The following is a 22,362-nucleotide window of genomic DNA, read 5'->3' on the forward strand; positions in this document are numbered from 1 at the left end:
TCAAAAAAGACCAAACGGATAGTAACAGAATGGTCAGGTAAATAGGCTCCTAAGAATAACTTCAGTCTTGCTTTTAGCCAGAAAGTTATTTGACCGCTCCAATTGGTGTTGCAAATCTTTCTCTGGAGCTCACCGGTCTTGGGGTTCTTGGGGTACGCTTAGGGGTACGCTGAGTTGTCCAATGTCCTTGCAGATCAAAGTCAAAGTCCTGTGCTGAGTTAGATTCCGTAGCCCATTCTGGTAGTGGCATCTGTGGAAGCTGTCATTTTTTCAGAAATGATGAAGTATCCTCAGGTTGTCTGAGCATTACTTGGCCTCCATCTTTGTTAACAATTAGGGCAAATGGGAAACCCCATCTATATGGTATGTTCTTTTCCCTTCAGATTTCAGTGATGGGTTTAAGTGCCCTTCTTTTCATCAGAGTCACTCTAGAGACATCTTGGAAGAGTTTTAGGTTGCACTTTGAGTCTAAAGCTGGGTCAGAGGAGTCGTGCGCCATTTCAGAGAACTGCTCACGTTCTGCATTAGCCGGCACCATATTGGAATGTGTGCAATCAGTCTTTTTCTGCACAAACAACGGCGCCAGTTCCTTTTGGGACAAAGATTGTCTTCTGGCAGCAGTCTTCTCTCTCTCTGCTTTATTCTTGCCTGTTTTCCCAATTTTTAGGCAGCGATTAGAACTTCTTACTGTGCAGACACAACGGAGCCTCTCAAACAGCCGCATCGCTCAGTGGCAAGCCACGCCCCCCCTAATTTAAGATTTCTAATACAGGTTTTAGACTGAAGAATTGTAACTGAGGGCAGTATGGAACAAATAGGAAGCACTTTACCAGCATTTTAATCAAGCATCACAGGATGCATATCGCTCTGGTAATGAAAGCACAATACATGGAGCTTAAAGAAATTAAGCTTTTTTAGACAGCAATACAAACAAACCACTGAACATCTAATATGGGCATTAAGAAGCGGATCTTGGCCAGAGGGGCCCACCGGGTTTTTTCCCGGGGTGTACCATCGGCCCAGTCCGGTGCTGTTTGTGTAGAGTCTTTAAAATAAGTTGGTATTTTTCTACATATGAAATTTTTTCTACATATTCTGATAGGTTGCATGAAATGGAATTTATTCCAGATATTATCGGTCTCCCTGGTGGGTCTATAATATTCTTATGAATTTTGGGTAGGCAATAGAGGACTGGAATGTTTGGATTTTTCTTATATAAATATTCACTGTCCTTCTGATCCAAAATTCCTTCCTCTGTAGCTTTAGCTATAAATTTTTGTATTTTGGCATTGAAGATTCTGGTTGGGTATTCCTAACTGTCTATATGTGTTTTGATCTTCTATTAAGTCTAGGCACATCCTTTTATATTTGACTGTATCCATAATGAAACCTCCCCCCCCCTTTGTCCGCTGGCTTAATGATGATTTCAGTGTTGTTTTTTAACTCTTGGAGGGGTTTTTTTTTCTTTCTTTTTTTGTGGAATTATATTTTACCTTTTTGTTTACCCACTTCCTTTGTAATTCACTTAAATCTGTTTTAACCAATTCCTCATATAGTTTGATATAAGATCCCTTTTCTTCTTTAGGGATATAATTTGACTTGTTTTTCAAACCTGTATGATAGTAACGTGGTTAATTGTTTTCTGGTTGTTTTATCTCACTGGCTATAATCACTGTTTGATAAAGCTCTCTTCAATCTTAGTTTTCTTATGAATTTTTCTGCATCAAATGTCAAACCCTTACTTAGGACTTTTTGTTCTACCTCTGATAATGATGTACTGCTGAGGCTGAAAATTCCTAATGTTCCATTGGCTTTTTTGTTCCCCAATTTTTTTGTGTTTCTTTTCCCTTTTCTTTCCTCTTCCCTCTGTGTTTTTGGTGTCCCTCCTCCTGTGTTCTCTGTCGTGCTCCCTGTGTTGTGAATAATTTGTGTGTTATTTGTGGCTCCATCCCTTGTTCCCCCCTTGTTTGATTCCTCTGGGGGTAATATCTCTTCTGTGTTTGTGGCTGTTTCCTGTGCACTTCTCTTGTTTTGTTTCTCTTGTGGTAGTGCCAATTTGTGTTTCCTGGTTTTTTCCTTTCGCCAATCGCTTCCACCAACCTGGAAGTAACTTAGAATGTGAACTAAAGGTGAAACGTAAGCCAGGAAGATCCGGAAAAGTTTTGCTAACAACTGAGAAGGCTCGGCCTTCTTAAGGGAGTCACAGAGAAAACACGTCATGCCTCTGATGAAGCCTATTGGTGAAACACATCAGGTGCCGGCAACTTCTTCTCCTTTGCAAAACAACGGATGACACCCGCCAACGACTTACACTTATACATGACTACTAACTCTCTTTTTTAAAACTTTTTAATAAAAACAGCATTATACTATGATATTTTTACACCCTTGTGTCGGAGCCTTAATATTGACTGGGGGAGGATACTGACTACTGTACCGTTTGGGGAAAAGGGGAAGACATTGAGTACCATTACTACACATGATAATCCTACTGCTATCTTGTAAGTAGGCACTTTAGCCAAAGTTGTTGAAGGTTGTTTGTTGGAAAACACTTAAACCTAAGTATAAATGGCACAGGAAGAAAGTCTGGTTTAAATGGAAACCCACGAAAGAAAACACCGGGTTCTTCAGAAAGAATCAGAAATACTCAACCATATTTCCTGTTTTTGTTTGTTTTTTTCTACTCTCTCCATTTGCTTTAGGCGCTGATCCAAAAACATCTTCGTTTTTATACATAATAATTTTTTATGCAGTTGAGAGACTGAAAAGGAACGGCAGGAGAGAGTCTCTCTAAAGGACTACTTTATTCCTAAGTGTTGTTATATTTTATGGTTTCTAAGTTACATAAGGGTACAATCTGTTACATCAGAGAAGTATAATGAAACAGAAGTTAATGTCTAAACATGATGTTATAAAATGTTTGTATGTAACCTAAAACTAATAAATACATAATTGAAAAAAAAGATGCTGTTTTATTATTAAAGAGTAAATGTAAAGTACTCAAAATAGCAATTGTTTGCTTAAACATTACATTCTTGTATTTTGCATTAATTGAGATGAATTTCTGGATAATGGATCCCATGCCTGTAGTAGCCATATGATAATGAACATTCATAATCATCCCTGCCTTAAACAGATACTGTCATGAGCAAACATGTTTTTTTCAAAATTCCTCGTTAATAGTGCTGCTCCAAGTAGTACGGGGTGCTGTTTGTCCAAAATACTTTCTGTATACAAAACTATCCCCAATACACAGAATTAATGTCTCTCATGGTACATAAGTATTTGTGACCATACACCGATAAAAAAATATACAAAAGACTTATTTCTATTAAAGAATGAGAACTTAATCTGGTTAGTGCACAAAAGAATGTCATTATATTATGAACACCATTCTGTACATTTTAACAAACAATCTGTCTCACAAATGTTTAACATCCATGTAACAGACACACTTATGTGTAGAGTTACTTACAGAATGAAATATGTAAAAAAAAAGTTGGACATAATATATAACAGTGTAACTAGTCAAGTCAAGATAGATTTGAATGACAAAATAGATATTTGTGACTGAAAGCAAGATTTTATAATGCAGGATTTATTCTTTCCACAAAATGAAAGCTCACTTTCACAAAAGAGATACAATATACATTCTGTGAAACAATACTGTCAGTCACACTCCTGAACCAATAAGAACAAAGCTTATTGCCATATAACAAAGATGAAAAGTTGCCAGCTCTGCTCCACATGGCTGCATCATCCCTAAGGCATAGTATCTTGCCTGCTATAGAGTGCGCCCTCTAATGTCCCCTGTGCTGTATGGTAATAATAATAAACATGAACAAACATTTCTTAAAAGGGCTGCTGTTAAACACTACAAGTTCCTAATTGGAAGTTCTTTCAAATGGCTGAGAAATTTAATGCTGCACTTCAAGTCAAGTCAAGTGGATTTTATTCATCATTTCAGCCATATACAGTAAATACAGTACATAGTAGAAACGAAATAGCGTTCCTCCAGAACCCCCCGGTGCTATACAACAACTCCAGTACACGGTCATGTTGGGCAAAGTGGACATTTCAGTTCCTTATGAATATATTCAGTTCAGTCCTTGGGAGTTGAGATACCTGATGGCTTGTGGAAATAGACTGTTTCACATTCTGGAAGTCAGCGCTCGAATACTGCGGTATCTTTTACAGGATGGCAATAGGGTAGGTGATCATATGCAGGGTGGGTGCTATCCCTGACAATGCTGGTAGCCTTCTGGAGACAGCGGGTGTGGTACATATCCATAATGGCAGGAAGCGAGACCCCAATGATCTTTTCTGCTGTCCTCACCACCCGCTGCAGGATCTTGCACTTATGATTGTAGAGAAAGAAAAGTATGCAAAACATTAATATGATCATTTTAAGTGATATGGCTATTCTTATTGTAGTAACCTGCTTGTGTGGACATTTTGATTAAGGGCATTAATGCCGTTTTGCCATTGACTTATGGTTCACTCATGTTTCTGTTTCCCTCTTCCTGTCTAAGCTGAGAGCAATAAAGGAAAGCCCTGGAGCTATACACGCAGGGGCTGCATGACAAGGGATCCGAATGACCAGCAGCCAGATTACACTGGTTTATAGTTAAAGATTGTCAGAATCAGATGCAGCTGTGATTGGGTGAGAAGGAATGAATTAATGCAAGGAAAAGCCAGGGGGTGGGCGGAGACAGGGATGTGATGTCAGGGGAAGAAGCACTTCACTTCCTTATCTTCTGAGCAGGTAGAAACATGAGGCAGAGCTCTCTCTTCCCCTTGACAAAGCTTCTAAACGAAACGCGCACCGGCGTTCTTTGAAAATTGATCTCCTGAAAATACTCTTACTCTGATGAAATACTTCCCTTGGGGAAACAAACTGGTTATAATATATTGGATGTGGGCTACAATCCTGGTCTAATCCTCCTTTCTTTACCACTCTTCAATCTTCCTTCCGTTCTAAGGGGCCGTGGGTTTGTGGCTTTTTAGAGTTATTTAGCCTCTTTTAAATTACTAGGGCAAGTTAAATAACAAGGTCATAGCTCCGGTTACCCTGTCCTGCCTTGTCTTTGTGGCGTCCCAGGCCTTAGAAACAAAAATAAGTAGTTCGATTTTGGGACAACCCCACCCTCTATTTTTTTCAATTCTCTATCAATTTTATCTATGGATCATGACCGGAAGACTTTTTAACTCTCACTATTTTGGTCAATTTTTAATTACTCCTTTTAACTAGTTAATGAATTACCAAGTTTAATTTTTTACCCTATTTATTGCACTGCAATTTATCGGTAGAATTTAATTGCAATATTAATTTGTTAATTCTGTTGATTAATTGAGCCTTATTTAATTAATTAATTAATGAATACATTTGTCTACTAAGGGGTGGCATTTGAATGAATTGGCGGGGTAATATACCCTTCTAGTTTAGGAATAATTAACTATTTTTTATCACCAGCCTTTGTCGCTGACTGATTTCACATTATTTATTTGCACTAGCACTTTTCGTAATTTTCTAGATAGCACTTCCTTACTCATTATTATCATTATTAACTGCCTCAGTCTTCCAACTTAAGATTTGAATTAACTTGGTATCGATACAGTATCAACTATTTGGTGGGGTTTCTTTCTCTAATCTAAAAAATTATCAACCGGCTATCTCATCTGACTTTGTCAGACCTCTACCTATAGTTGTACTTAAATAAGGATTATATACATATAATCTACAGTCTGGTCAATTCCCTATGGGACCAGACTGTAAATTATATCCTTATAAACGGCGCGTTCTGACATCAGAACGCGCCTTTTATAAGCCAGAGACGTAACTTGCCGCTGCTTCTCTTTTCCTCCACTGCGTCCCGCTTCTGTAATTCGCTGGCTCAGCTTTATCTTTACACGGCGCGCTCCTCCTGTCTCATAACTATGGCCTGTTTAAATCAGTCAGTGTAAGGTCCGGCTCTCCTTAGCCCCACCCCCTCCGTCTGGCTCCCGTCACATTATGCTTCTATCATCTCCCTCCCCTTCGCAAAGTGCCTCTCTGTCACACTCCCCCTCCCTTTCTCTCACCATTTTAACTTTAACTTCCTGCTCCTCCGTGTCTGCTCCTTTAGCTCCCCCTCCACGATGTCATTCCAGTCTCCCTCACACAGTCCTTACACAGTCAAACTCTGGTTTCGTTCCGCCTTTAGCCATCACTCTCTGTTCCTGAATTCTGTCATCTTCCTTTATTCACCCTCCCCCCTCCAGCTGTCTTTAACCTGCAACTGACGACGCACTCAATGCAGCACAAGGAAAATGAAAATAGCAGATTGAATTCAAAAAGGTATTATTATTATCCCCAAAAAAGTAACTACATGGAAAAAATTTAATCAGAGGGGGGGGGGGCGGGGTAGGGCAAAATGAAACTGCCTCAAAAGTGTTATTTTGTACCACATAAAGCAATGCCAGTAAAACTCTGCACAAACACAGCCACTGTAAGGCACTGTACATAAAAACTAGATTATAATGCATAATGTACCCCCTACTGTAATTTATAAAGTTATTAGTAGTCACCTTGGAGTTATGTGACCTGTATAAAAGCACTCGGCCGGCGGCCTCGTGCTTTTATATGGTCACATAACTCCTCGGTGACTTATAATATCTTTATAAATTACAGTAGGGGGTACATTATCCAGTATATATATATATATATATACATTAGCCTGTGGCCTGCAACTAGAACAATGTTGGGATGCCTGCCTTGGGGGGCTATGGTCAGAGTTGATAGGCTGGACTATGACCCTGCTCTTGATGGGCAGGAGTCCTGCAGGAGTCATAACAAGTGGCTGCCTGGCTACACTTGCCCACCTGACCCTTACCGGTTGGGTGGCCGGCATGTCAGGTAGTCCAGGAAGTTGGATGGTGATCGATTATTGTCAGACATTCTCTCTGGGAAAAGGGATCATTTCCCATCATGCTTTAAGTTTACATAAAATCCATAGCGCTGAAAAAAACCAAAAATAATAATTATACTACTGTACACTTAGCACAAAGTCGCTTGTAGTTTTACTCTACTCAACTAACATAACAACTGGGGTTAGAGGCAATTTCACTGTATCTGGGCAAGTATATAGAATTAACAGCCCCCAATATTATATCATGTGGGCCTGCTATTGCAGCTTCCCTTTGTGAGTCGGGAGAGAGGTAGGTTTAATTCTTAAGCTGATCACTTAAGGCCCGGCACAGCACTAACCTTTATTTTCATAGAGCCTAGTTTGATTGTTTGGGCAGAAAGCAGTTGGAGCGCAGGTCTGTACAGTGTGGAAGGGCTGTCGGAGTGTGGGGCTTCACAACGTGGAAGTGCTGTCGGAGCGCGGTGCTCCACAGCATGGAAGGGCTGTCTGAGCATGGGGTCTCCACAGTGTGGTTTTGCTGTTGGAGCATGTCTCCACATAGAGGTTGGGCGATCAGATCAAGTCTCGGCATCGTGGATGGGCTGTCGGAGTGGGTCTCCACATCATGGGCAGCTATGGGACCAGTATGGTAAGTGGTGGTTGACCTTAACTCTGAGCCAGGCAAAATGAACTGGAGGGGGGTCTTTACAGAGCAGATGCTGCTATAGAAGACACATGCTAAGCGAGGTTGGGCAGTTAGATCAAGTCTTCACATCATGGATGGGCTGTTGGAGCGGGTCTTCACATTGTGGATGGGCAGCTACGGGACCAGAATGGTAAGTGGTTGGATGACCTTACCCTCTGAGCCAGGCAAATACGGCTGGAGGGGGGTCTTTACAGAGCAGATGCACTGCTATGGAAGAAGCATGGTAAGTGGTTGTTGACCTTACTCTTGGAGATGGGCAAGGGCAGCTGAGGGCCCCCAGGCCAAACGGGCAGGCCGACCTGCACTACATTATTTTTAAAAGAAGGGCAAGTTTGGTATCAAGGATGGAATCAAATTGCCACCATTTTAGCATCATAGTCCACCACTTGGGCAGAGTAAATGGTAATTTGTAGCAAAATAATTCCATGATTCAATTCAAGTCTCCTGGCCAAGAGAATGTTTTAGTGGTTTTTGTTTTGTGATCATCCAGTTATGTAGCGGTGAACTACTTGGGCTTATATGACCTAGTTTACCTTGTTATAACCTGTCCAACAATTATACATCCACAGGGGGGTAGCTGGCTATGCCGGCAATTGCACATGGTCATAGATTATTTGAAGATATTTCAAGTAGGAATGTGTTATGTTTTGCATATCTACGAAAAAAAAAATTATATATATATATATATATATATATAACCATACAGAAAGCTGACGCACACTGGGATTTATCAAAAATTATAACATGCCCATGTGGTCTGACATATGTTGGGAAAACGCAGAATACCCTTCGTGAGAGGATGGGTAATCATAGGTCATCCATTAAAAAAGCCTTTGAAACCGGAAGATCAGATTTACCATTACCCCAACATTTTCTAAAAATGGGTCACAATCTCCCAACATTTAAGTTCATGGGCATAGATCTAATTCCTGAACCCTCTAGGGGAGGTGATTGGGATCGTATGTTATTGCAAAAGGAGGTTTATTGGATCAAAACGCTTAACACTGTTGCCCCCAGAGGTCTTAATGAATATTGTTCGTTTACTTGCTTTTTATGAGTAAATATAATATTTATACTATTCTATGTACTGCCAAAAAATGTCGAAAATGTGTCTACATGCAAACAACTGATTTTCCAAGTATTTATTACATTGTTTTTAAAACATTTTAGTACACTATTAACACTTTATTAACTACTTGTCACTTTATAAGCGTAATATTACTGTCAATTATTTTTAACAATATTTTAAATAATATTTACAATATATGATCATGAAATTGTTTAATATACTGAATATATTATATTGTTCCATGCACTTTGTTTTTCAGACCAAGTTAATACTATCCACGTCTGCTGGACTTTTGGGTCTTCTGGAGTTAAATTTTTCACTTGATGTATGGGCGTGTTCTGATGCATGTTCACTGGTGGGTGAGTCTATAAAATGGCCTACACTTGCACTTTATATGTATCTTGATAAAGGTCCGTGTGTGGACCGAAACGTCGATCCAAATAAAATAAGTTTTTATTTTTGATAAATCCCAGTGTGCGTCAGCTTTCTGTATGGTTATATGGCTTCTATCTGACTAGCACCTGGGTTTTGCCTAAGTAAGTGTGTGCCACAGCCTTTCTACATATATATATATATATATATATATATATATATATATATATAGCAGCAGCAACTCCTTTCACACATATAGTAGACAGTACACAGGTTTCCAGCTGATCTCACGTGTGCATTTATTTAACACAGCAGCTTAAAAACCAACATAACAGTTCATACCCTTTGGGAAGACAGTAAATAAAAATAGTCCAGCTGTACTGGTAAATGAAAATGTCCAGTGCCTGGACTGAAGCATGGCAGTGGGCACTATAGGGTTAACCCCTCTTGATGTCAGAAGGACAGGAAGTGAGCTAGTTGATAAATTATAGGCTTCCCCCCACCATCTCCATCCTATTGAATGTACGAGACAGTAGACTCCACCGCAAAAACAAGGGAGGGAAACTAGGCCCACTGCCATGCTTCAGTCCAGGAAAAGAAAATCTCGGTGAGTATGATTTTATTTTCCTTTTTCCTGTACTTCACATGGCAGTGGGCACTATAGGGAAATACCCCAGCAGTAAAGAAACTAGGGAGGGCAAGAAAACAAAACATTTTATTTATTATGCAAGGCAACCTGAAGCACAGAATGCCCAAAGGAAGCCTGTTTAGCAGACAGAACATCTAGTTTCTAGAATTTAATAAAAGTATTGACAGAAGACCAGACCGCAGCTCTGCATACTTCTGTTGAAGATGTCTGGGCTTGGCAGGCCCATGACACAGCCACAGCCCTGGTTGAATGAGCCTTTATGTCCACAGGACAATGGGTTGCACTGACCCTATAAACTTCTTGTATGCAGGATTAAATCCAAGTCGAAATGGTGCATTTAGCCACCTGGGAACCCACTCTTGGACCTGAAGGAATGATCAAAAGATTGTTTGATTTTCTGAAGGATTCAGTTCTTTGAAGATACATTTTTACACACCTTAGCACATCCAAAGTGTGCCATTTCTTTTCTTCAGTTTAAGGAGAAGGAAAAAATTCAGGTAAAATGATGTCCTGATTAACATGAAAATCTGAAATAACCTTAGGTCGAAAATCCTGAGGCAATCTGAATATCAGTTTGTCTTGAATATCATGCAATTTTCAGAAATGTTTAGTGATTGAATTTCTCCCACTCTTCTTGCTGATGTTATTGCCAAAAGAAAGGTTAATTTCCAAGAAATAAACTTTAGTTGTACAGATTCAAAGGGTTCAAAGGGAGATTGAGTAAGGGCCTGAAAGAACCAGGTTCAAATCCCAAGGTGGAGCTGTGGATTTCATTTTTGGTTTTAATCATTTAAAGATTTGAAAAATCTTATCACTAATGGTGCAGAAGACCATGACACTCCTGTTTTGGCAGAGAAAGCCGACACCTGATTATTCAAGGTCGCTGGACTAAGCTGCTTCTCAAATCCTGCTTGAAGAGATTCAACAATATCTTCTTCGAAAATATTTTCAGAAGATCTACCTGTAATTCGGCACCACTCCAGCAACTTGTCCCAATATTTGGAATATTTGATAGAAGTAGATGACTTTCTTGAGGATAGCAGGGCCTTTCCTTTGCCTTTCAATTTCCAGGTAGTGAGTTTCAGCTTCTCTGGATTTGGGTAAAACAGGTGACCCTGTCTCAACAATCGAGGATGAATAGGAAGAAAAAATGGTTTGCTGACTGCCATCTGAAACAATTTGCGGGAACCAAAACCTCCTGTGCAACCATGGTAGAATTATCAGTACAGAAGATTTCTCTTCCCATATCTTCTTGAGACACTTGGGAATCAGAGGGAAAGGAGGAAATAGGTAAGCAAGTTGAAATTGCCAAGGAATACTGAAGGCATCTATCTGCTCCGCCTGAAAGTAATGTGTCCTGGCATAGAACCTCGGCAGTTTGGCATTGTGACTCGTGGCCATAAGGTCTATTTGAGGTCTCCCAAATTTCCTCACTAACATGTTGAAAGTTTCTGGGCACAGCTCCCACTCTCCCGGGTGAGGCTGAGCTCTGCTCAACCAGTCTGCAATCACATTCAACTTCCCTGGTAAGTGTACAGCTGTAAGATTCAGAAGGTTCCTTTCTGCCCAGGCTAAGATTTCTTTTTAGGCAGTGTCGGACTGGGATGCCAGGGGCCCACCAGAAAACCTTAGAGCGTGGGCCGATTAGAAAACCTAAGACTGAGGGCCCACTTTCCAAATTATTATTCCTACTCTCCTAACTAAACCTCTTTATTCTCCTAGTCTTTTATATCTACTTACTATAATATATTGTTCCATTATTAAGTGTTTTTTACCCATGAAGAAATAAGTAATGACCATGAAATAAGCCAAATGTTTAAAAGCAAGGGGGCCCACTGACACCTGGGCCCACCGGGAGTTTTCCTGGTATCACGGTTGGCCAGTCCGACACTGCTGTTAGTTTCATTAGTCTGGAGCTCCTTGTTCCTCCTTGTTTCCTCAGGTATTTCACTACTGTTGTATTGTCTGAGAATATTTTCACTGAGCTCTCTTTGACAATTTCTTGAAAAAAGGGCTAGCTGAACAGCCTTTAATTACTTCCAATTGGAAGAGTGTTTCTCTTACCCAGTGACTCCACTTCCCCCAGGCTCACTGATGAAGAATATGGGCTCCCCAACCCGTACCGCTTGCATCGGTTGTGAGGTGTAACCATTGGGGAGAGTGGAGAGAAATTCCTCTCTGAAGGTTTCTCCTTTGCAGCCACCATTTCATCTTCTGCCGAACTGATGAGAATTTTATGGTTCATAGAATGACCCTTGTGCCACTGATTCAGGCAGACTGAAGAGAGACTGTACTGGGGTTATAGAGGATTTTGACCAGTTTATCATCCAACCGTGGTTCTGAAGTGTTTCTAACACTAGTTGGGTATCTCTGAGAATTTTCTGAAGAGAACTGGCCAGGATATCGTCCAGGTAGGCGAAAATTTACACTTGTTGTAATCTTAGAAGAGCTAAGACAGGAGCCAGAATCTTTGTGAATGTTCTTGGCGCCGAGGCTAGACCAAAGGGTAAGGCCTTGTACTGAAGATGAATGCTGAAAATGTGAAAGCGTAGATACCTCTGATGGCTTGCCAGGATCGGTACATGCCAATAGGCATCTTTTAAATCTATTTTGACCATCCAGTCTCCTGGTCTTAGAACTTGGCCAATTGCCTTGATGGACTCCATGCGGAAAGTTCTTGCATTTATGAAACGATTCAAGAATCTGAGATCCAAAATGGCTCTGAAATCGCCTGAATTCTTTTTGATCAGAAAAAAGGGGGAATACACACCTATGCCTCTCTGGCCCCTTGGGACTTGGACAATAACTTCATCTTTTAGAAGTTGAATCAAGATTTTTTTCATTGCAGAGAGTGTCTCCCTGGTCCTCGGAATTCCTGATTTTTGAAAATGAAAGAGATGGGGTGTAGGCTTGAATTCTAAATGATGACTTCATATGATTACTTCTCTCATCCAGTTGTCTGCTGTAGTTTGAGCCCAAACAGTCTCGTAGTGCAAAAGACTTGCACCTACTGGTGACGGCTAGGTTTGCAAACCTTCAGAAGGCTTTGTTCCTTTCTGATTTGATGTCCGTTTTGGGCTGAAAGGACTGAACCTTATTAATCCTCTCTTTCAATTGCCTGATGGTTTTACCTCAGTAAATCAGGCCACATTGATTATTAAATTCTGATGCTAGCTGCACTTGTTTCTGTGCTGCCATGTAGTAGTAATCTGTATTAATTAGTTATCAGCCTTATATTGAAACATTTATATTTTATGTGCTTGTATATTGTGAGTTGATCGATAAGCTTAATACCTGACAGCAGCACAGAACATGTGCAGTGAATCAGCAGAAAAGAAGACGGAGAGCTACTGTACATGGATATCTTTGGAGACACAGATCTTTACTGCTAAAGGGCTGTGGTTGCCTTGGGCTGGCACAGAAGCTCAGCAAAAAATCCTCCTTTATTCCAAAAGAGCAATCAGATCAGTTATTGGATCAAATTTGTACTAAGAGTTAATTAATAAGAGTGACCCTGTTGTTGAATAGCATTCATGTACGTACGTGCATGTATGGTTTACCTTGTTATCCAAGGGTCTGTTCCCTTCTTGTATGTTCTTCTACTTTTATTATGTGTTTCCTTTCACTTTAAAGGGCTATTTCTTCTTTTGTTATGTTCTGACACCTTTCCTAGCCACCTTTATTATTTTAATATTTTCTTCTTCTATTTGCCATTTTTGCATTCTCTGCCCCCTCTTCTACACTTTCCCCTTCTCCACAGCTAATTTCATTTTTGTCCACTTCCTCTTCTGAAGTCATTATCTTTTTCTTGCTATCCTTGTAGTGCCTACATTTCCTTTCTTTTATTCACTTGTTTTCACCTTTGTATCTATCATACTTCTGTCTCTGATACCCCATTGATCTCTTCCTGGATGCTTTGCCTTTCTTCTTCCACTTCTCTTCCTCCTTTTCATTTAATGTGCTGCCCATTCCCAGCCTTTGCTCTGTTTCTTCATAATCCTATATTGATAAGGAGAGAGTTTATTAAAGGATCTATACTGCACCATCCCACAATTTTTTAAGTGCAACTTTCATAACTAAATTAACATTTATGAAATAGAAATAAATACATTGATCAGTTTGCTTTTATTTTTACAAATGTTTACTCTTACATATGTGCAATGTACTTAAATACTTTTGGCATGGTGCAATACTGTATACCTCCTTTAATGTGATTTTAACTCTTTACACCCACCAGGAATACAGGCAATATAGCAGACTTAAGTCAAACAGCACAGCAAGGATGAAGGCATCATAGGTGGTTTAGCTTACTTCATGCAGGCATGGTTTGAATTTCCCGCATGTTAAACAGGGATTTCAGATAGAAATATCAGAAGCACTGCAAGTTTATGGCCCATAAAAAAAAAGATGCAACTACCAGAACAGGCGCAATAACTTGATTGACTTCATTATGTGTGGGATTTTGCAGGCATTGTTTGAATCTCCAGCATGTTAAACAAGAATTTGAGATTGAAACATCAGAAGCGCTGCAAGTTAGAAGAAATTTCCATTAATCCCGTTAGTGGGAAATCCAGAGTTCCCCTCGGGACTTACCCTCCCTGTTCTAGGAATACTAACAGGAGCCAAACTGACTCAGCTAAAGTCTTAAGCTGAAAAGAGTCTCTTGCAGAGCAGCACGGGGCAGAGTTAAGGCAGTGTTAAGATACACTATGGGTGCTATTTTTTCATTATGGCCACGTGAGTGCAGTGTTTTGAACTGGGTCTGTTTTTCTGTTGATATATATTTTTGTGTTAACCCAATGGACACCAGACAGTTCTTTAGTGGCCAGAATGACCAATAACTATGGCACCAAAAACTATCTGTGTCCTGGGTGAGTCACTATATGGAGTGCAGTTCCTATAAATTTATATAAATTACCTAACAATTTGCACTCAGTTAACTGTAAAAATCTTAATTTGAACGGGCGCCAGGGAAGTGGGGGCCGGCTGGGCTGCCTAGGGCACCCGGACAGCCTGACCCGCCTCTGCTGGGGGAGTTATAGAGATTTCTGACTTCTATAGATCAAAAACTCCCAGCAGCAAATTACTGAATTTCAAAGCACTATAGCAGAATACGGCATATTTCAGGTTTTAAAGCCAAAAAATCCTGAAGCAGTAGGTTTACCCCAGGAAACCATATATTTTTGAATAGAACACATTCTGTTGAATTCAAAATGGATAACCATGTCTTTCCACTCCTAATTACCAAACATCAAAGCTTTTCTGAACTCTGCAGTTTCTATAAGCGTGAAAATTCAGAGAAATTACCTCAAAACTTTCAATTTGCAAGTTCATATCTCCCTCACAAGTCGAGGATGATTAGAGTATAACAGTGCTTTATTAGCAGGCTCATGCAGCCATTACACAACAGTAACTTTCACTTTCACTCTTAAGCTGTCAGGAAGTATACACAGTATAAGTCTGGGCACAATGACATCTACAGGACATTTGTATAAACACCACAAAGCATTTGGGCAAATGTAATACACAACAACAATGCATCTTAAAGCAATAATATACATTATTCACATCACATAGTCCTGGGTCCATGCAGGTAGTTTTCTGATTCTCTCAGTACGCCTTATAGGTTCACTTTCTTCAGGCCTATTGCAGTTGACATCAGGAGTAGGAAAATGTCCTTCATCAAATGGAGCTTCTAACAGGAGCAAGATGACTTCCATTTGCTTCCATTTGCGTCCATCAGACAGTTCAGATATGTATGGTCCTCGCTGGCGTCTCACTTCAAGTGGTGTATTAAATTTAGATTGTCCTTGTTTCAGTATTCCTGGTTTCTTAATTCTGACTAAAGATCCAGGCTGAAAGCATACTTCTCTTGCACCACGTTTTCTGTCAGTATAAGCCTTGCATTTGGCTTGTTGACATTTCACAATGTCAGCAGTAGATGATTTTGTAGGCACAGTATTTTGTTGAAGTTTGATGTCTGCAACATGTAACTTAGTGCGCATCTGTTTGCCTTGTAATAATTCAGCTGGAGATGATTGGGTTGTTGCATGGCGCGTTGCTCTGTAGTAATGTAGGAACTCTGTTGTAAATACTTTCCAAGATTTCCCAGTAAGATTTGCTGTCTGTAGTGCTTCTTTCAGACCTCTGTTGAATCACTCGATTTCTCCATTTGCTTGTGGGTAATACATTGAAGATTTCCTATGCACATTATTCCTCTCTCTCAGAAAGGATTCAAACTCATATGAGACAAACTGTGGTCCGTGGTCTGATATTAACTACTTTGGAATACCTTCTCTGCTGAAGACTGTAGACAGAAATGTTATTACTGTAGCTGATGTTATATGAGAAACAAATGCAATTTCAGGCCATTTACTGTAATAGTCTATCAAGGTTATAGCAAATCTACAATCTATAGGAGCATCTGTAAAAGGACCGACAATATCATTAGCAAGTTTTTCCCATGTTGAATCAGGGAATGGTACTGGCTGAAGTGGTGGTGTATGTGTGATAGCTGTTTTGTCATGATTCTGATAAGTAAAACAAGAATGAATGGCAGTTACCACATCTGCATCCATTGCTGGCCACCAGTATAGTTCTCGTAGTCTTTGTTTTGTGCATACAATTCCTTGATGACTCTCATGTGCAAGTTGTATGAGCTTTTCTCGCATGGCGCAACAAAAACAATTTGACGGCCATAGACTTCAATGCATTTTGGCAAATTTTCAACGTTTTGCGAATTTTTCGCAATTCACTCATCCATAAAAAGTTTACGATCATATGATCATAAAATGGCCAAGCCAACATACCATGTCAAGGTAAACCCCATATGACAGTTCTAACTATTCACCTCCAGTAATATTTTTCTTTGGTTAAGGTGCAAAGAAAATGTGCAAATATGCATTAATCTCCCCTTTCCTTTGTATGTTTATATTCACTGGCTAGCCAAATGTTCATATCATGATATGACATCACACTATGGAAGGTAAGGTTTATGGCTAATATCCACTGACTTTGGCACTTGAAGCACTTGAGCAGATTCGCATGTTGAAATGTAAAATATGAAAGTTGTATGTATCAAAGATTTTCAGCCATTAAATGATTTGCTTACAAACTATGAGTTACAGGACAAATATGATTTTATGGTTTACATTTGCAAACATTAACCTTCTAGCTCAATCCATGTTACTTTAAGCATCAGCTGGTAAAGCTTGTCAACATCTAAAATTGTACTACCATCCCTTCTGGTTTTACTTTCACTGCCGAAGCTCACTCTAGGCCAATCCAGCACGACATCCATTTAAACTTAATCAAGGACAAGCAAACTTCTGTTCAAGTTTTTGCAGACCTGCAACTATCAAATCCTCCACACCCTAGCTTACTAGAATCATAATTAGGCTTAGGACACACCTCTGTAGAAGTTTTCCATAACCTGTACTGGAGGGTGGAACTACATTAAGATTGGAAAAAACCCCTTAGGGGCAGATTTATCAAGGGTCGAAGTGAATTCAAGGGAATTTTCTAAGTAAAAAAATTCGAAATTTAAAGTAATTTTTTGGATACTTCGACCATCGAATAGGATACTACGACTTCGAATTTACTTCAAATTCGATTCAAAGTAAAATAGTTTGAATATTTGAATATTCGATAATCGGAGTACTGTCTCTTTAAAAAAAACTTCGACTTGGAATAGTTTGCCAAATTAAACCTGCCGAACTGCTATGTTAGCCTATCGGGACCTTCTAATGCATTTTTCTAAGTTTTTTGTAGTCGAAGTAAAATCATTCGATAGATTGCTGAAATCCTTTGAATCGTTCGATTCGAACGATTTAATCGTTCAATCGATTTTACTTCAACCGCAAAACGGTCAAATTCGGTAAAAAAAACTTTGAATTCAATATTCGATTCGAAGTATTTAAATTCGATGGTCGAATTTCAAAGTATTTTTTACTTTGAAATTCGACCCTTGATAAATCTGCCCCTTACAGTTAGTCTGCACATAGGGAAAGAAGTGTCTTTTTTGATGCTCTGTAATTATTAAATGTAATACATACATTTGCTTTCCTCCAAGTGAAATGTTAAAATGATTGTTGCCTTTACAGCTTTGTCCATGAATAAGTAGGTTTTCCTGCTTCATAGGGAAAAGATAATTGAATCTGTCATGAGTCTTATGGAGTATCTGCCAGTTTCTGACTATATATCAGCATGACGAGACAGCTGCTCACCAGCTAGGATGTATGCTCAGCCCACCTTGATATATTCAAGCTGTTAGTGAGAGCGTGTGAAGGCTTCCTGAGGATTAATACCATCTCTTACTTTTCAGGTGGTCAAATCTCAGCAGTTACACTATGTACAAAACCTTGGATGACTACTAATATATCTAATATAACTGCCAAACAGAAGTGAAGCCGTGTGTGCTATTGTTTGCTGAATGTGCCTAGGCCATTTGTAAACATAATTGCAGGCAAGCAAACTAAATTACAAAATACAAAATGTAAAAAATGTATAAAAAATCACATCCTAAACTTCCGTTAGACAACAGCAAGCAGGAAGTGCTGAGATGGGGAGTATTCCTAGCATTACTCTTATTATAAGGGATAACATATGTATTATTTACTCCTTATAGTTACATAGTTACATAGTTAAATCGTGTTGAAAAAAGACAAAGTCCATCAAGTCCAACCCCTCCAAATGAAAACCCAGCATCCATACACACTCCCCGCCCTACTTTCACCCAAACTATATATACCCATACCTATACTAACTATAGAGTTTAGTATCACAATAGCCTTTGATATTCTGTCTGTCCAAAAAATTATCCAAGCCATTCTTAAAGGGATTAACTGAATCAGCCATTACAACATCACCTGGCGGTGCATTCCACAACCTCACTGTTCTGACTGTGAAGAACCCCCTACGTTGCTTCAAATGAAAGTTCTTTTCTTCTAGTCTAAAGGGGTGGCTTCTGGTACGGTGATCCTCTTAATGGGTAAAAAGGTCCCCTGCTATTTGTCTATAATGTCCTCTAATGTACTTGTAAAGTGTAATTATGTCCCCTCGCAAGCGCCTTTTTTCCAGAGAAAACAACCCCCACCTCGACAGTCTACCCTCATAATTTAAGTCTTTCACACCTCTAACCAGTTTAGTTACACGTCTCTGCACTCTCTCCAGCTAGGGTTGCCACCTTTTAAAATAATGTTCACCGGCAGCTGGAGGGGGCCTGGTTAAAAGGGCGGGGCCGTGACACTAAAGGGGGCGGGCCATGACACGCTATTGGCTGGCCGGGTCGTGATGTCAAAGGGGGTGGAGCCAAACGCGCGCATTTGGCAAGAAGCCCAGGAAAAAAGGTGAGTTTGGAGCAGGCTGGGGGCAGACCACGGGCTTTTTTTAGGTGTATTACAAATTTACCGGCAGCTACATTGCCGGTAAATTTGTAATACCGGCCACGGCCTTGGCTAGTGTTTTACCGGCTAGGCCGGTAAAATACCGTCTGGGTGGCAACACTATCTCCAGCTCATGACATGACATGATCAGGTAGTTAATGCAGAATGGAATAAATGAGTAACAGCATGAGCGTTGTTGCTTCTTACAATATTGCCAACAGCAGCAGGATAAGAACAGCTTTATGTGCTTTGTGGGGCAGAATGATTAATGATGAAAATAAACAAGTTAAAACAAGGAGGTAATGTGTTTCTTAGAGATAAGTTGAAAGTTTTATCAAGTGCGGGATAATGTGACTCATGCTGGCTTAGACAGTTACATTATAAAACTGACATTAACAAATACATTTGCAATTAAAATAAAACAGAGAGGTACACAAATGTTTAAGTCTGAGTGCTTGTACGTAGCCAGCTGAGCCCTTCTCTCTGCCGCCTCTGCAGAGAGTCAGGAGGGTTGACAGCCCCCTGGGCAAGGAGGCTGGGGGGCTGTCAAGTCAGATCTGCGACAAGATTGTGGCAGATCCGACTTCAAAGTGGCAAATGCGCTGCAAATGGTGCTGCTGCTTCTCACTCACCTCTTCCTTCCTGCACAGCCGCCTACACACTTCCTGCTGCGCAGTGACTCTGCAGACACGCTGTCCTGGCTGCCTCCATCGTTTCGAGCGATCCTCCTGCTACAAAAACGATAAGTGCATGTTTTTTTACACACTTACCTGCAATTACACATACTTACAGTACATTTATACACTTACACACACATTTTAGTAAAGATTGCTATTTTTTATTTTTTTATTTTAGCACACTTGGTCCCTTTTGTACACTTATTTACACTTATTTACATGTATTTGCACACTCAAACAACTTTTATTAGTGCACAAATATGTATACACAAAAACTCATTTTTTGTTTTTTTTAACTTATTCATTGTACAGTTTGTTTTACCTAAAACATGTTAATTTGACAGCGTGACTATTGGATAATCGATTTTGGACATTAATTACGCTGTTGGATCAATTGTTTTGTTATTTTATTGATTTACACTATTTTTGTGGTTTTATTGCAATTTTATCCCTGCATTATTGTTCCTTATGTATCTTTAGTATAGTTTTGCTGTTTGGTGCTTTGGTATAGAAAGATTTATTTTACTTAGCTTGATTCACCAGAATATATGCTTTCCAAAAATATATAGTTTTCTGGGGATCTTTTTACAGTTTGGGGGGTCTTACAGCAGGGCCGGACTGGGGGTAAAAAGCAGCCCACATGTAAACGTATGATCTCGAAAACGGGGCCTCACTGTGCAGTCGGTAAAAGCTTGAGCTAAGTTGTTACCCGCACCTCCAAGTGGCATGTTTGTAGAGTGCCAGGGGCCATGAGGAACAATGTAACATAGTAACATAGTAAGTAAGGTTGAAAAAAGATACACATCCATCAAGTTCAACCTTTTAGTTTTTTTTGTTTTTGTTTGACTGGGGTAGGCAGGAGGCAACAGGGCACAAGTCCCCAGCAGGAGTGGGGACAGGCAGCACACAGCGGGGTACATTATATATATATATAATGTGGAGTGAAGCCCCACTTTTCCCGTGTGAGCCGCTAGCAGGGCACCGAGAAGCCTGGGCACTGAGCAGTGGCGTAAAGAAGGCACCTGGTGACTCTTCAATGCGGAGGTGGTCCCGGGCATTGGACTAGACTACCCCCCCTTCAGGACTGGACTGGGCTACCTAACCCCTTCAGGACAGGACAGGTCTGCCCCCCCTCAGGACAGGACTGGGCTGTCCCCCCTTCAGGACAGGATTGGACTGCCCCCTCCCCTTCAGGACAGGACTGGACTGCCCCCCCCTTCAGGACCGGACTAGGCTGCCTCCCCCTTCAGGATGGGACTGCTGCCCCTTCAGGACAGGACTGGGCTGCCCCCCCTTCAGGACAGGACTGGGCTTCCCCCCCCTTCAGGACAGGACTGAGCTGCCCCCCCTTCAGGACAGGGCTGCCCCCCCCTTCAGGACAGGCCTGGGCTGCCTCTCCCCTTCCGGGCAAGACTGCCCCCCCTTCAGGACAGGACTGGGCTGCCTCTCCCCTTCAGGACAAGACTGCCCCCCACCCTTCAGGACAGGACTGCCCCCCCCCCTTCAGGACAGAACTGGGCTGCCCCCCCTTCAGGACAGGACTGGGCTGCCCCACCTTCTTCAGGACATGACTGCCTCTCACCCCAGTGCTGATCGTGCTGGGACACTCACACAGCAGGTAGCAGCAGCAGCGCGACAACAGAGGAGAGGAGTGGGAGGGGCAGAGCCAGGATGGGGATACGATGGAGGAGCGGTCCTAGAGCCCGTCGGATGCTCTGAAGCTAAAAAAAACTTCAGTGCAGCGTTCCAGGTGAGAAGCGGCCCACTGCAGCAAAATATGGGCGGCCCCTAGTGCATTTGCCCGAAACTACAGATTATCAGTCTGGGCCTCTCTTACAGCACATAACGCACAGTTGGGGCTCTCTTTTCTGCTGCTTAGTTGGCTAGCGTGAAAATTCATATGCATGTTTTTCATTTGGGGTCTGTACACACCACAAACTTTGGTAAATCTATGCATATTGGGCATAAAACTATTCAGTAGACCTCTGACGTCCATATTTAGGGTGATTTTTCTTTATACGTAAAACATTGTGTGCGATAAGTGCGGCAAACTGCAAAAATTTTAGGCGATTTTCAGAAATGTTAGAAAAACCTCTACATTTAGAAAAGCTTTGCAGTTTGGTAGTTTGTTGTAGAAAGACGTCTTTATCTTTGTTGGATTTGTCAGAATGTGTACTTTCTAAAAATATATGGTTTTGGGGGGTCTTTGCTGTTAGGAGGGTTTGAGGCCAGCTGCCTTGGTATATCAATGCATATTGGGCATCAAACGGTTCAGTAGACCCTTGGCATCAGTATTTATGGTGTTTTACAATTGTATATAAGAAATTGGGTGAGATAAATGCGGCCAATTGCAATATTTTTAGGCAATTTTCAGAAATGTAAAAACTGTTGCTTTTATCGCCAAATTTAGGAAAGGCTTGCACTTGGTACTTTGGAGTACAAAGACATGCATACCCAATTTGGATTCGCGGGAATGTGTACTTTCCAAAAATATATGGTTTTCTGGGGTGAACTTACTTTTTTCTACCTTTGCCCCCCCCAAAACAATGTAAATGTTTTGATTTTGCAGTACCTGAAATGACAGACCATTTGGGGATCTTTTTTTTGGGGCCCCTATAT

The 22,362-nt window shown here is 40.7% G+C and overlaps 1 long non-coding RNA gene across 1 annotated transcript; it reads right to left on the minus strand.

The window, feature by feature from the left end:
- Positions 1 to 4,338: 4,338 nt before the first annotated feature.
- On the minus strand, positions 4,339 to 21,657 carry LOC121394672. The gene is made up of 3 exons (XR_005961918.1): positions 21,326 to 21,657; positions 19,699 to 19,797; positions 4,339 to 4,357 (listed from the first exon to the last, which is right to left on the minus strand). It is a non-coding gene; the product is annotated as an uncharacterized LOC121394672 (long non-coding RNA).
- Positions 21,658 to 22,362: the final 705 nt, after the last annotated feature.

This window comes from Xenopus laevis, chromosome 6L (genome assembly GCF_017654675.1).
Source record: "Xenopus laevis strain J_2021 chromosome 6L, Xenopus_laevis_v10.1, whole genome shotgun sequence".
Classification (NCBI taxonomy): Eukaryota; Metazoa; Chordata; class Amphibia; order Anura; family Pipidae; genus Xenopus; species Xenopus laevis.